The 12,882-nt window shown below is 47.1% G+C and overlaps 1 protein-coding gene across 1 annotated transcript in view; it reads right to left on the reverse strand.

Moving 5' to 3' along the window:
• Window positions 1–4,965, reverse strand: part of LOC139422296 (glutamate receptor ionotropic, NMDA 2C-like) — a 73,820-nt gene extending 68,855 nt beyond the window's left edge. Inside the window, exon 1 of the mRNA XM_071173486.1 lies at window positions 4,830–4,965. The gene's annotated coding sequence lies outside the window, so the exon portion shown is untranslated. The remainder of the gene's footprint in view (window positions 1–4,829) is intronic.
• Between the last annotated feature and the right edge of the window lie 7,917 nt (window positions 4,966–12,882).

Genomic DNA, 12,882 nt, shown 5'->3' on the forward strand with positions numbered 1-12,882 from the left:
AGAGAGAGAGAGAGAGAGAGAGAGAGAGAGAGAGAGAGAGAGAGAGAGAGAGAGAGAGAGAGAGAGAGAGAGAGAGAGAGATGAGAAGACACCGCTCTGCTCCCCCAGCCAGGCAACATTGTGTCAGTTTTCCTTTTCAACAGCGACAGGACGTTAGACAAGGTGCACACAGCACTGCACCCTGAATACAAATGGGGACCGGAGTCTCTGTTGCCCGTGAAGCAGTACAGCGGCAATAAACTTCTGGAGGAGAACGACACTGACTGAAGCCAGCCTCTAAATTCCCCTTTAAAATATCACCGGAGACCTGTACCCCCTGCTATGTGAGTGCTGCAGGGGCATACTATAACATACACACCAGGCAGCAAACACATATAACTGTTACAGTTCATGTGTTTCTCAACATGTATGGTGCCCTAATTATTCCCTACTTTATGAGGGCCATATATCACTGGAAGGATTACGTGACGACGCAGCGTCGTTGGTTCTGGGTGGAATTTACTACTTCTTTGACGTTGGCTCGATTGCTCTGGTATGAAGCCACCTTCCCCCTGCAGTAAATTGTTTACTGCTCAGTGTGTGCTTGTCTGGCTGGTCCCTGTGGCTTGATCAATTTGCATCTCATGCATGTGTGTGTCTTGTTTGTTTGTTCAGGTATAAAGGCCCCGTGTCATTTTACCAGCCTTCTGTCTCCACCTCCCTCCTATCACCCTTCTCCATGCCCTTTCTCCACTCAGAGTTGAGGGATGTGTTGCTGTGTGGAGGGACAGGGGGAGACTGGGTGAGGATGGGTTGAGGACTGATAGCTCTACCATTTCATTAAGTTGATCAGCTCTGAGTGTCGTGGGGTAGGCTGGACAGCTGACGAAGCAGCAGCTAATCCTGAGACAAGAGCTCTGGAGGTCATTGGAGACACACTGGGATGGGAGGGAACAAACAGCCAGCTAATGGGACTTGGTGAGGGTCTCCTAGTTTGGCTCAGACCAGACAGAGTGCACATTTCACAACTGACCAATGAGAACAGTTGTTTTAGACTGGAACCAACTTTTTCTTTCTCCCCACAGACTCACCTTCAGCATGTATGTGTAACTGATGTGAAATGGCTAGCTAGTTAGCGGGGTGCGCACTAGTAGCGTTTCAATCGGTGACGTCACTCGCTCTGAGACCTTGAAGTAGTTGTTCCCCTTGCTCTGCAAGGATCGTGGCTTTTGTGGAGCGATCGGTGACGATGCTTCGAGGGTGGCTGTTGTCTATGTGTGCAGAGGGTCCCTGGTTCGAGCCAAGGTAGGGGCGAGGAGAGGGACGGAAGCTATACTGTTTCATATGCACAGATTAGGTGCACATGCACGCACCATTAAAGCAGGACAAACACCCAGTGGAGAATGCTGTGATTATGCTGTGATTATCCTCATGTTTGTGCTCTATGAGACTAAACTACACAGCTAAAGAGAAAGTTAAGTGTAAACATTGGCGAACCCTTTCTGTGTGCAGTGATGTGTGTGTAATAGTGTTTGAGTATGACTGTGTGATGTAGTGGAGGATGGCTGGATTAAGCCCAGCATCAGTTAAAAACATCTCGGGCTTGATTGCTGATTTGATTTATTCTCTAGGTGACCTACTGTACGCCCCTCCCCCAGTCCCGTGTCCTTCAGGGTTTAACCCTATGTTGCCCTGCTCTATAGTGTCACTCAAGGTTGGGGACGTCAGGATATTTTCAACCCTAAAAGCCTCTTTTAAAAAAGGACTCCAAAAACAATATACAAGTAGACAGGTGAGATATTGTACATTTTGGTCTCCCATGGTAGGATGGATCGACTGAGTGTGTGTGCCTCTGTTCGTTGGTGAGTCAGAATGTGTGTGTGTGTGTGTGTGTGTGTGTGTGTGTGTGTGTGTGTGTGTGTGTGTGTGTGTGTGTGTGTGTGTGTGTGTGTGTGTGTGTGTTGGGGGGGAGAGGGTTAGCAGATGAGATCGTCCCATCGTTGGTAGCAAGGCTCTGTGTGACAGGGGAACAGATGCATTGATCCCTGGGTATGCTGGCTCTCCTCTTCTAGAACTGGTCCATCACACAGCATGGAATACACACACACACAGATGCACACACACGTGCGTGCTTACACACACACACACAGATGCACACACAAGCACTCACTCACACACTGACGCTAAAACACACACACACACACACACACACACACACACACACACACACACACACACACACACACACACACACACACACACACACACACACACACACACACACACACCCTTATTCACTATACATCTCATCAGGGAAACCACGATATGGAAGGAATAACATAATGAACAGCCATTTTTCACTGGAACAACCGGTGCTAAGCTGTCTACTGTTTATAATACATTATTTAATTCTGCTCACACATTTTTCTCTCCCAAGTGAAACTTGAAAAGGTAGACACAGTAATGCATAATGCCAATGTGCTATGTTGGCATACAAATCTCCAACCTGTTAGGCAGGTAATGCTTGGCCATGCATGGAACTAGACAATCTGCCTTGGTTAGAACCAGGCTCACACACACTCCAGCTGGTCTAAAAATACCACAGGTATTAGGAAATGGTCTCGGAAGCACTCAGGTGAAAAATGCCTCCCCCAAAAATGATAAAACCGGGTGGTTGATCTTGTTTTTTAATGTCTTTGTTCAGAGCAGTGCCACTGTCTTACAGGAAACCCTAACGGGGTTCATACAGTGTATATGGATATCCACGTTGACAAGTTCTCCCTGCTTGGGGTTCTCTCACCGGTATCTGACCTTGAACGTTGTTGTGGATACGGTCATTGTAGTTTGAATAACGTAGTCCGTTTAACAATCACATTTCAACAATCAATTTAACAAGCAAATTGTGAACGATTTGACATGTGTCTTAAATGAAAGTGACTGAACATGTCCTGTGTAGGAGGTTGAGAAACAGAGATAGAACATTTGGGATTGATAACTGTGTCCACACCGGAATACACTTTTGAAATGCCCTTCAAGACAGGGCTGAATGACAGCCACTGTCCTCACAAACTATGCCATCAAGGCACTTTCTAATAAATATTTCTCTCTCTCTCCCTCTCTTTCTCTTTCTCTCTCCCTCTTTCTCGCTCTCTTTCTTTCTTTCATTCATTATTTCATTCTTCATCTTTCTCTTCTTCCTTCAGTTGAAATACAAACGCAGGGTGGGAGTGCCATAACAGAAGACAATTGACAGGTAGAGTTTGTCTACAGAACGTCAAGGAACTGCTCTGTATTCATGAAACTTAAGCACTGGGATGGATGCTAGTATAATTACAGAAGTCTCATTCACTCTCCTGTCCCAAAGGACCAAAGTCACTCCTCAGTGGCAATTCAATTTCTCTGGCAGTTTCAGCATGCAGTGTACAACTGCAGTCCTTCTCAGCTGTTCTGTTTTTCCTGTTTATAATGATGAATCGATCAACTTTGCCAAATCCTCTGTGACACTGTGAAGTAAAGCACAGCCACAGACACACAGGTACAGTCATACTGCCACACGGTCCCACAGCCACAGACACACAGGTACAGTCATACTGCCACACGGTCCCACAGCCACAGACACACAGGCACAGTCATACTGCCACACGGTCCCACAGCCACAGACACACAGGCACAGTCATACTGCCACACGGTCACACAGCCACAGACACACAGGTACAGTCATACTGCCACATGGTCACACAGCCACAGACACACAGGCACAGTCATACTGCCACACGATCCCACAGCCACAGACACACAGGCACAGTCATACTGCCACACGGTCCCACAGCCACAGACACACAGGCACAGTCATACTGCCACACGGTCTCACAGCCACAGACACACAGGCACAGTCATACTGCCACACGGTCCCACAGCCACAGACACACAGGTACAGTCATACTGCCACACGGTCACACAGCCACAGACACACAGGCACAGTCATACTGCCACACGGTCCCACAGCCACAGACACACAGGCACAGTAATACTGCCACACGGTCCCACAGCCACAGACACACAGGCACAGTCATACTGCCACACGGTCCCACAGCCACAGACACACAGGCACAGTCATACTGCCACACGGTCCCACAGCCACAGACACACAGGCACAGTCATACTGCCACACGATCCCACAGCCACAGACACAAAGGCACAGTCATACTGCCACACGGTCCCACAGCCACAGACACACAGGTGCAGTCATACTGCCACACGGTCACACAGCCACAGACACACAGGCACAGTCATACTGCCACACGGTCACACAGCCACAGACACACAGGCACAGTCATACTGCCACACGGTCACACAGCCACAGACACACAGGTACAGTCATACTGCCACACGGTCACACAGCCACAGACACACAGGTACAGTCATACTGCCACACGGTCACACAGCCAACAGCCAGTCCTTTGACGCCTTACACAGGTCCTGTGATCTAGTCCCCACAGTTCACAGTAAACGGTTTATTTAGTTTCAACTTCCAAGCATGCATTACATTTCATCTGACTTGAGTGGGAGGAGGATGGGTCTGCTATCTACACCGTCTCTTTACTTTGGAAGAGCAAAACAAACACATGTAGCACCTGTGACAAAGCAGCAGCCTCCTCACTTCTGAGATACATTACAATATTGACAGCAGCCCGTTGCAATCACATTTGTTATATGGAATTATTTCAATCCAGCCGACCCCTCTCTGTCTGGTACAAGCAGGCAGTCTGAGACAGTAAAGTGTGGTGGGTCTGGGTACAGCTCTAGGCTAGGCAGTGGTAGGGGAAGGGAAAGGGAAGGTGATCCATTACCTGCGTTGGCAATCCGCATCCAGCCCTGGCTCCCACCGGCTCATTCCGTGTCCGTGGCTTCAGCTGTCCTGCTTCTCTTTTTTCCCTTGTCTCCCTTCCCTCACTCCCCCGCTCCCTTCCTTTCGGCACTTGTTGGAGTCTATTTCAGTAGCAACAGAGGAGCCCGCTGCGACCGTGGCATGGTTTCCAGCACTTTGGCAGAAGGTCACATTATCTCTTGCTGGTAAGGGAGGTGTGTGTGTGTGTGGGTGGGGGGGGGGGGGGGGGGGGGGGTGTAAGGTGTGAGGATAGAAGTTGGAACAGCTAGCCCCAGAGAGGTTTGTTACGGTAACAAGTCCCCGAGCGTTGTGCGAGGTGGGCTGTGTCTGTATGCGAGTATGTGAGTATGTGTGTGCTCAATAGGGCAGAGAGCGTATATATGTACTCATTGTTATGAAGCATACCGAATAGGTGTGTGTGTGTGTGTGTGTGTGTGTGTGTGTGTGTGTGTGTGTGTGTGTGTGTGTGTGTGTGTGTGTGTGCGTGTGTGTCTTGGCTGTGTCTTGGCTGGTCTTCAGCAGCCTCTCACCTCTGATAACACATCTAATCTGTATCCACTTCCTGGCCAAGAGAAAATATCTCAGAAGTGGCCCAATAACGCAGTTAGAGCCATAAAAAAACAACCGAAAACAAGTGGTCGATTCAGTGAAATTCTTCACGTCTTCCGACAGTCAAGACTCTGCACCCGACGCCCTCTTCCTTCTCTCACTGCCCACTGCTGTCTCGCCCAGTTGAAATAAGCAGATGTACTCCATCTTTTTGATGACACACTCATCAACTATATGTCAATTTCTCATCGAATTCATGTCTGCAGGATAACCTGAGCCTCCGGTTGCTCCCCCTGCTCTCCAGCAGCACGCTGGCCCCTCCATTAAGTAAGACACAGTGCTGTCCAGATGCTGGGCTTGGGTCTGCTAGCTCCAACGCCCACAGACAGATGGCCCAGACAGAGGACAGCAGCAGCAGGTCAGCCGGTGAGCTTCCAAATCGCTCTTGATGCAGGTTGTTGCATGGATCCCTGACACCTTTAGTGGCCGTGTTCAATGCACTTGTTGTTCCCATGTGCCCCTTCCTCTTCTTGCACCTGTGTCCCTCCTTCCCCCTGTGTTGCCTGTAGCCTCTTTACTCTGTCCCGTTGTAATCCTGGCTTCTACACTCCATGTCACAGGAAGGGCTTGTGAGTCCTAATCATTATGTAGTAAGGATTTATCCTTTGATTCTCTCTCTCTCTCTCTCCCTCCCTCTCTCTCTCTCTCTCTCTCTCTCTCTCTCTCTCTCACTCACTCACTCACTCACTCACTCTCCCTCCCTGCTTACTATTTCTCCACCCCTCCCCTCGGTCTCTCCCTCCCGACTGCTCGGCACTGCCCGATATCTGCAACTCATTTAACGTGACTCCATATCCTTTCTGTCTGTCTGTCTGTCTGTCTGTCTGTCTGTCTGTCTGTCGCTGTCTGTCTGTCTCTCTCTCTCTCTCTCTAGTCCCACAGTACAATGTATCTTTCTCTCTCTCCAGTACCCCGTCACACGGATTCATTCATTGAGTTCTGTCTGTCTTTCTGCTGCTGACTCCATCACATCAACAGGTCTAGCATTTAAATGCTCACCTGGAAAACATGGTATGCCTTACCTTCTCTCTACCTCTCCTCTCTCTCCCTCACTTAAACTCTCTCATGTCTCTCCTATGCTTTCTCCCCCTAACTCTATTTTCATTTCTCTCTTTCTTCTCTCTCCTATATATTTATCTGTTCTCTCTCTCTCTCTCTCTCTCTCTCTCTCTCTCTCTCTCTCTCTCTCTCTCTCTCTCCCCCTCTCTCTCTCATGCTCTCTTTCTCTCTCTCTTTCTTTCCCCCCTCTCTCTCTTTCTCTCTTTCTCTCTCTCTCTCTCTCTCTCTCTCTCTCTCCTCTCTCCTATATATTTATATGTTCTCTCTCTCTCTCTCTCTCTCTCTCTCTCTCTCTCTCTCTCATGCTCTCTTTCTCTCTCTCTCTTTCTTTCCCCCCTCTCTCTCTTTCTCTCTTTCTCTCTCTCTCTCTCTCTCTCTCAATTTAAATTTTAAATTGAAGGACTTTATTGGCATAGGAAATGTATGTTTACATTGCCAAAGCAAGTGGAATAGATAATAAACAAAAGTGAAATCAACAATAAAAATGAACAGTAAATATTAAACTTTAAAAAGTATTTCTCTCTCTTTCTCTCTCTCTCCCCCCTCTCTCTTTTTTAATTCTCCATTGTGTCACTGTCTATAATTTTTGTCTCTTTCCCTCTGTGTCGCTCCAAATTTCTCTCTCTCTCTCTCTCTCTCTCTCTCTCTTTTTGTCTGCCCTCCGTCTGTCCGTTATCTGACACTGAAGTGCACTCCAGTACTTTTGGGAGACACTGTTATAAGTGAATGCAAATACTGTAGGTTTTGAGGAAAGGAACCAATGACAACAAAATAAGTAGGGAACCATTCACAATCATCCCACAGGTATACATCAGTACAGAGTCAACGGCTTATTTACTTTAACTCTCTTTTAGAAGGGACTGATTCCCTCTCTTGTATCATTTCTGTAACATGGTGATTGATTCATCTCACTGGGAGTGAATAAACTACTTGGCTAAGAGCTCCGGAGCAGGAGCCAAATACCTGAATTTGGTGGATTTCCAGATGCTGCCTCGCTATTGAGTCAGCGTCACAATCCTCAGTCTGGACAAGGAGTGAGCTGTGAAGTGAACTTATGCTTACAAGTGTAAGCGTTGTTTACATCATTTGGAGAGACTGCATTTGATCATCCATCATCTGTTCCCTCTTTCTTATACTGTGGCATAGCGACTGTGAATGTGCCAATCTGTGGTAACCATAACAATAGTTATCTCAATTTTAATTGGTTACCAGGGATTCTGATTTACATGTTCTCTCTCATCTCTTATTTATATTGCATTTTTGGCTTGATAAATAGTCCCATGTTTTGACCTGCTTGTCCCAACAAATACTATCATAAAACAGGGAAACTAGCAATTTCGAAGGAAGGAAGAGGCAATCATAAAAGGAGAGCCAAAATGATATTTTGGAGAGAAATACAGTGCTGGATAGAAGATTGAAATTGCTGTGAAAAAATGTGAGGGATACTTTAAATCATGTTTTGCACTGCGCTTCCTCTCTTCTCAGTAAAGCAGCAATGAAGTGAATCTGTACGTAAGATGTTTGTCTTGCAGTCTGGTTGGTGTTGTGCAGTGATATAAAATCTTGAGTAGCCTGCAAATGATTTGACTACGCCACCACACGCAAGCACACATGCACATGAACACATGCATGCTTACGTACACAGGAATGAACAGCCTTCATCAGGTGGCCTTTTCATACTGTCAGATCCTCATCATAATATCCACAGAAGCAAGGCATGTGCAATGGGCTTAAAGGGTTTTTGAAGAACGACATGGGATTTTACATCCTATTGCAAAACAACAACCGTTTGAAATCACTCTCCCACTTCTGTTCGAGACAAGGGACTGCCAAACAACACACTAAACTATCTCAGAAAAAGTATTGCTGCAAAAATCTCTTTTTTTCTCTCTAAATGTATCTCACCAAAAATTAATCTTGTTTCCAGGCAGGGGAACAACAGTGGCATTTTATGAGCCTGTCAAGGCAGCGCTGAGCGATGTGTCGCTACTGTGATATGTTCCTCTTTAGCTTGTTGGGAGAGGCCCAGGGGCTGTGATATGTTCCTCTTTAGCTGTTGGGAGAGGCCTATGGGCTGTGATATGTTCCTCTTTAGCTGTTGGGAGAGGCCCGGGGGCTGTGATATGTTCCTCTTTAGCTGTTGGGAGAGGCCCAGGGCCTGTGATATGTTCCTCTTTGGCTGTTGGGAGAGGCCCAGGGGCTGTGATATGTTCCTCTTTAGCTTGTTGGGAGAGGCCCAGGGACTGTGATATGTTCCTCTTTAGCTGTTGGGAGAGGCCCAGGGGCTGTGGCTGTGTGACCCCATCAATTTCCCCATATAATAAATATCTATGGATTCTCTGTTCTTGATCAACAGTTTATAAAGATAGCATTCCCTGATCGATAACTAATCAATAAGGCAAACAGATGGGAGAGATGTAAAGCAAGAGAAAAGGAGAGTGTAGGGAACGGCTCTAATGGATGCGTACAGTAGTGTGTCTGCTTCTGAAGGTTGGTACAAACAGTCTTCCTCCCTGTGCCGTTTTGAATAGAAGCATTTTGTAGACCCTCCATGTGGTCTCAGTATTAACGTCATTACAGCTGATGCCTCATATCTCATTGGCTCACGATATTTTATCCACTCCATTTTACGTACTTACAGTAATTGGGGTTTACTTGAGTGCCAGGGTCTTGATGTCATAGTCAGTGTTTCAGCTGCCATCCATCCCTCCTTACATAGCTCCTCAAAACAGCTACCATCCATCCCTCCCTACATAGCTCCTCCCTCAAACAACTACCATCCATCCCTCCCTACATAGCTCCTCCCTCAAACAGCTACCATCCATCCCTTCCTACATAGCTCCTCAAAACAGCTACCATCCATCCCTCCCTACATAGCTCCTCAAAACAGCTGCCATCCATCCCTCCCTATATAGCTCCTCAAAACAGCTACCATCCATCCCTTCCTACATAGCTCCCTCAAAACAGCTACCATCCATACCTCCCTATATAGCTCCTCAAAACAGCTACCATCCATCCCTCCCTACATAGCTCCCTCCATTGTTCCTCACCTTCCTGTGTCATTGGAGCAGTGATTGTAGCTGTTAGTTCATCACCAGGGGCTGAGTGGCGATGCTGAGGATTAGATGTGGAACAGGTGGGCCTGGACATATCTGGGCTGGTCTGGTCACACATGTCAGGGGCAGGAGCAGTGGGAAAGGGAGGCATATGCACTCTCTCCATGACCTGACTATCCTGCTTCAACAGGCAATATAGCTACCACCCATCCCTCCCTACATAGCTCCTCAAAACAGCTACCATCCATCCCTCCCTACATAGCTCCTCAAAACAGCTACCACCCATCCCTCCCTACATAGCTCCTCAAAACAGCTACCATCTATCCCTCCTTACATAGCTCCTCAAAACAGCTACTATCCATCCCTCCCTACATAGCTCCCTCCAAAGGGAGGCATATGCACTCTCTCCATGACCTGACTGTCCTGCTTCAACAGGCAATATAGCAACCATCCCTCCCTACATAGCTCCTCAAAACAGCTACCATCCATCACTCCCTACATAGCTCCCTCAAAACAGCTACCATCCATCCCTCCCTCCCTCCCTATATAGCTCCTCAAAACAGCTACCATCCATCCCTTCCTACATAGCTCCTCAAAACAGCTACTATCCACCCCTCCTTACATAGCTCCTCAAAACAGCTACCATCCATCCCTCCCTACATAGCTCCTCAAAACAGCTACCATCGATCCCTCCTTACATATCTCCTCAAAACAGCTACCATCCATCCCTCCCTACATAGTGCCCTCAAAACAGCTACCATCCATCCCTCCTTACATAGCTCCTCAAAACATCTACCATCCATCCCTCCCTACATAGCTCCTCAAAACAGCTACCATCCACCACTCCCTACATAGCTCCTCAAAACAGCTACCATCCTCCACTCCCTACATAGCTCCTCAAACAGCTACCGTCCATCCATCCCTCCCTACATAGCTCCTCAAAACAGCTACCATCCATCCCTCCCTACATAGCTCCTCAAAACAGCTACCATCCATCCCTCCCTACACAGCTCCCTCCAAAGGGAGGCATATGCACTCTCTCCATGACCTGACTGTCCTGCTTCAACAGACAGTATGGTGGTGGGGCACCTCTGACCCAAAATAAAACTCAATAAAACTCAAACAGCATCACAGACAGCCATGCCTGAAACCCTGGCATTACTCTTTTTTTCTCTACCTCCGATTTTGGGGCTATTTTGAGCCATGTTCCTGTGACAGGATCAGGGAAAACTGGAGGGAAAAGGCCACACTTGGCGTCACAGAGCCCAGGGCGGAGGCCACATATATCCTGCCATCTCTGAGTATTGACCAACGACAGCCTCACTTACATCCTGAAACCTGCATCACCCCCTGTACACTGAGCTCTCACTGACACTCACCCTTTCTAAACCCTCTCTGTCTCTCTCTGTCTCACTGTATCTCTATCGCTCTCTTTCTTTCTTTCTCTCTTTCGCACCCTCCCTCCCTCCCTTCGTTTCTGTCTCCGTTTTTCTCTCCCCCCTCTCTCTCCTACATACACACACTAACATGAAAATGATAAGCAAATTGATAATCTTAACATCCCTCCATCACAATATATTACAGTGTTGGTATAATTGTTTAATTGTATTCACACTGTCTAATTGTTTAATTGTTTCACTGTATTCATACTGAATGTATCCGATGATCTGTCCCCGAACACTAACCCTAGCGTCATGTCCACATTCCAGCTCAACCCTAACCCTAGCCTCAACCATAACCCTGACCCGAGCTTCATGTTTACATGCCAGTTCAACCTTAACCCTAGGGCTTGATTCAATCCGTAGTGCTGAATATCTGTGCTACCGCGCAATAGAAATTTAAAGACAATGTTCCTACGTTAGTGGAGACCGTATTCATAGTAAACGGAGATACTGTAAACTTCAGCGATACGGAATTAATCGAGCCCCGAATCTTTTCCATAACCCTTTTCCCCTTGCATTAATCTTATGGTGCAATTTGGATATTCCGTCCCCTTCCGTGTCTGCACATTTGTTTGTGCTGTAAATGTTGATAGATGATTAACTCTCATTAACAAGAAACATCCCATCCAAACAGTAATTCTTGACACAGACACAGACTCTACTTGGATGATGCTCCAGGCACAGTCCTCTGCTGTTTTCCATTCATCTCTCTGAATGGGAGCGCTGTAGACAGGTCATTATTCAGGGCACGGGGGTATGGTGTGCCATGGCATTGAGAGGCAATAGATCCAAGGACCACAGGGCATTGTTCCACCACATCATAAGGAAGGGCCTGTGTCCAGTGCTGCAGAGGAAATGTCTGGTGGCGTGTCCATTGTACTGCCCAGCAGATTTCATGAGACAGGTAAGGTTGGCACTGCTGGCATCTCCCACTACCAGCCAGGGCCGAGAGTCCTGGGGGTCTGGACATAACCTGTCATGTCATTAAGCATCTGTGCACTCAGGGGCCTAAGCCAAGTCCAGGTCTGTTGAACTGATGGATGATGCAATCACTGTAAACAACAGCACAAAACCGTACCAGCCACGGTTCCCTTTTAACCAATAAATATATACTGTGCTGGTGAATGTATGATCCTATAACAATCAAAGCAACAATGATAGCAACACAACTATAAAGGGACTACTTGCATCGTAATCATTCTAATGACGGTTACTTGAGGTGTTGTTGTTGATATTTAGACTCAAGCCAAGGCATTAGTTGCACATACCCGTGAGATGCTGTACATGGCATATGCTGGGGATAGTCCAGACAGACTGATCAATGCTGAGTAAAGTGCCAGATCTCATTACCCCATACCAGAATTCAGCTCACTATTCATCCAACCCACCAGTACACAAGATTACCACTTTGCATAGCAGCCTCATGTGCAAATTGGTGTTAGCTCTAGTTGGACTATCTACGTGTGCATCCAAAATATGTCTCTGGATAACAAGCACACATGGAATTCTCATGCTAGAAATCCAACTGTTCTCTCTCCATAACTAATTTCTATAGGGGCAGCAGAGAATAGCAGAGAACCAGTAGGAGAGCTAGAGAGAGTTAACTACTCTTAAACCCATATGAATGTCCAGACCCCCTATTACTAGTCTGTTCAACTTCTCTTTCGTATCGTCTGAGATTCCTAAAGATTGGAAAGCGGCCGCGGTCATCCCCCTCTTCAAAGGGGAGACACTCTATACCCAAACTGTTACAGATATCTATCCTGCCCTGCCTTTCTAAGGTCTTTGAAAGCCAAGTTAACAAACAGATCACCGACCATTTCGAATCCCACCGTACCTTCTCCGCTAT

The sequence above is a fragment of the Oncorhynchus clarkii genome, chromosome 12, assembly GCF_045791955.1.
Source record: "Oncorhynchus clarkii lewisi isolate Uvic-CL-2024 chromosome 12, UVic_Ocla_1.0, whole genome shotgun sequence".
In the NCBI taxonomy this organism is placed as follows: domain Eukaryota; kingdom Metazoa; phylum Chordata; class Actinopteri; order Salmoniformes; family Salmonidae; genus Oncorhynchus; species Oncorhynchus clarkii.